Source organism: Papio anubis, unplaced genomic scaffold (assembly GCF_008728515.1).
Source record: "Papio anubis isolate 15944 unplaced genomic scaffold, Panubis1.0 scaffold1778, whole genome shotgun sequence".
Lineage (NCBI taxonomy): Eukaryota > Metazoa > Chordata > Mammalia > Primates > Cercopithecidae > Papio > Papio anubis.
The window spans coordinates 1-3,367 of NW_022161777.1; the positions used below are offsets into that span (position 1 = coordinate 1).

Sequence of the window (3,367 nt, forward strand, 5' to 3'; positions counted from 1 at the left end):
GCGGATCACGAGGTCGGGAGATCGAGACCATCCTGGCTAACATGGTGAAACCCCGTCTCTACTAAAAAATACAAAAAACTAGCCGGGCGATGTGGCGGGCGCCTGTAGTCCCAGCTACTCGGGAGGCTGAGGCAGGAGAATGGCGTAAACCCGGGAGGCGGAGCTTGCAGTGAGTTGAGATCCGGCCACTGCACTCCAGCCTGGGCGGCAGAGCGAGACTCCATCTCAAAATAAATAAATAAATAAAAGTACAAAAATTAGCCAGGCATGGTGGTGCACATCTGTAGTCTCAGCAACTTGGGAGTCAGCCTGATTCTCAGGGTGAATCACTTGTCAGGGAGGTCAAGGCTGCAGTGAGTCATGGTGGTGTCACTGCACTTCAGCCTGGGTGACAGAGTGAGACCCTGTCTCAAAACAAAAGAAGAAGAGGCCGGGTACAGTGGCTCATGCCTGTTATCCCAGCACTTCGGAGGCTGAGAAGGGAGAATCCTGTGAGCCCAGGAGTTCAAGACCAGCTTGGGCAACATAGTGAGACCCTGTTTCAACAAAAAAAAAAAAAAAAAATTAGCCAGGTGTGGTGGCGCATTTCCTGTTGTCCCAGCTATGGCAGGAGGATTGGTTGAGCCTGGAAGTTCAAGGCTGCAGTGAGCCATGATAGTGCCACTGCACTCCAGCCTAGGCAACAGAGCAAGACCTGTCTCAACAACAACAATGACAAAGAATCATAACTGAAAACATTGGCCCACGTTCTAACTCGGCTGGAGCCGAGCAGCACAGGCCCTCAGCAGAGAAGGTGAGTCCTCCTGCCTACATCCTCCCCACAGAGCCCACATCCCTCATACTATCTGCAGGAGTTTGCAGCCCCTGCTCTACAGGCACGGATTCACATGATCTTCATACAACATCTCCATGAAGGAGAGTGGGGGTTATTATCAAGCCCATTTACCAGTGAGGGATCTGAAGTTCAGAGAAATTAAATGACTCACAGAAGACACCACTGTTGGTGTCTTTTTTTTTTTTTTTTAAGACAGAGTCTCACTCTGTCGCCTACGCTGGAGTACAGTGGCATGATCTCAGCTCACTGCAACCTCCACCTCCCGAGTTCAAGTGATTCTTCTGTCTCAGCCTCCAGAGCAGCTGGGATTACAGGCACCTGCCACCATACCTGGCTAATTTTTGTATTTTTAGTTCAGACCGGGTTTCACCATGTTGGCCAGGCTGGTCTTGAACTGCTGACCTCAGGTGATCCACCTGCCTCAGCCTCCCAAAGTGCTGGAATTACAGGCGTGAGCCACCGTGCCCAGCCTGCTGGTGTCTTTTGACTCCAAATCCCAGCTCCACCCCACACTCTGCTTCTGTTTTCACCACGAACTCATCCTGAAAGTAAGAGGTCAGTTCCACCAGCCGTGGCCCCAGGAAGGACACCCGCACCCTGGTCCTCTTACTTGGATGCTACCAGGACAGCCTCTTGTTTTTCCATCTGCAGGCTGGCGTGGTTCTGCAAGCCCCAGCGCAGGACAGTGAAGCACAATGGGAAGAAGACGCAACCCCCTGCGAATAGCAGGGCCATGCCTGCCTGCAGCCAAGAAGGCAGAAAAAGACGGCCATGAGAACACCTCCGCACAACGCCCTCAGACCCCCCGGCAGCCTTCTTCACCCCCAATGAGGCAAGGCCCAAGAGACCCATCCATCTGTGGCCATCCAAAGCCACCAGGCAAACCTCTTCTCTAAGCTCTTTTGCATCCTTATTACTCTTCTAATATTCATCATCCGGGGCAATTTGACATCCTAATTATCCTAATTTTTTGTTTTACACACCCAATTTAGACAATTTCTTTTCTTTTCTTCTTCTTCTTCTTTGTTTTTTTTTTTTTTTTTTTTTTTTTGAGATGCAGTCTTGCTCTTGTTACCCAGGCTGGAGTGTGGTAGCATGATCTTGGCTCACTGCAACCTCCACCTCCCGGGTTCAAGCAATTCTCGTGTCTCAGGCTCCTGAGTAGATGGGATTACAGGTGCCCGCCACCGTGCCCGGCTAATATTTGTGTTTTTAAGAGAGACAGGACTTTACTATGTTGGTCAGGATGATCTCGAATTCCTGGCCTTAGGTGATCTGCCTGCCTTGGCCTCCCAAAGTGCTGGGATTACAGGCATGAGCCACTGCACCCAGCCCCTCCTACTCTTAAACTCCACCCTTTTCCATCTTCTGCATGCCCCCCCCCCCCGCCGCCCACCTTATGTCACCTCTCCCTTCTCCCCAGGCCTCACCTCTAAGGGACAGGTTGGAAGACAGAAAGGAAGGTTGATGTTTCTCCTCAGCACCGAAAACTTGGAAAAAGGGAGGGGGTTGTCAAGATAGTTGGAACTTTAAAATGACATTCCTTGAAAAAACAAAATAAAGCCAAAGCGATTGTTGTTCCATTAAAAAAGAAAACAAAAGAAATAACAGGCGCAAGGCTGAAACTACATATATTTACATAGATATCATTTTTGTTTAGAAAGACCTCCCCTCCCATCTACTCTGGGGAGCAGAGGTTTGGGGCAGGCACAGGCAGGATGAAGGGAATCAGGCCCTGTCATCCTGCCTTCCTGAAGTGGCTTCCAAGGGACCTTCTTGGGACAAAAGGAAGGTGTCAAACTGCAAAGGCACGAGGCTACTCTGCAGAGGCAGTTGGGTAGGGCAGGAGTATGCTCTCCTGTTGGTGGACTGGCTAGAAGGTGCCATCCTCCCATTGGCCAGCCAGTTGATACATGTGCCCTATCATTTGCTTCCTATGGGGGCTGGGGGGCGGTTCCAGCAAGCCTTGCCTAGAATTGGCCAGTTAGAATCCATTGGTGACTTGATGGACAGCTACGTTTCAGGGACGTGTTCAAAGAAGGAAAAGGAGGGAGGGGGAAATCAGAGCAGCTGCACAGCCCGGCGTGGAGGCTCACGCCTGTAATCCCAGCACTTCGGGAGGCCAAAGCGGGTGGACCATCTGAGGTCAGGAGTTCAAGACCATGCTGGCCAACATGGGGAACTCCGTCTCTAATAAAAATACAAAAATTAACCAGGCGTGATGGCGGGTACCTGTAATGCCAGCTACTCGGGAGACTGAGGCAGGAGAATCACTTGAATCCGGGAGGCAGAGGTTGCAGTGAGCCGAGATCTCCTCACTGCACTCCAGCCTGGGCGACAGAGAGAGACTGTGTTTCAAAAAAAACAAATACAAAATACAAAAAACAACAACAAAAAACACCAGCAGGTGCGGTGGCTCAGGCCTGAAATCCCAGCACTTCGGGAGGCCAAGGTGGGAGGATCACTTGAGGTCAGGAGTTCAAGATCAGTTTGGGCAATATAGTGGAACCCCTGTCTCTACAAAAAATAAGA

At 50.7% G+C, this 3,367-nt stretch overlaps 1 long non-coding RNA gene across 1 annotated transcript; it reads right to left on the reverse strand.

Moving 5' to 3' along the window:
• Nucleotides 1-1,502: 1,502 nt before the first annotated feature.
• LOC116272736 lies at nt 1,503-2,683 on the reverse strand. The gene is made up of 2 exons (XR_004181325.1): nt 2,266-2,683; nt 1,503-1,576 (listed from the first exon to the last, which is right to left on the reverse strand). It is a non-coding gene; the product is annotated as an uncharacterized LOC116272736 (long non-coding RNA).
• Nucleotides 2,684-3,367: the final 684 nt, after the last annotated feature.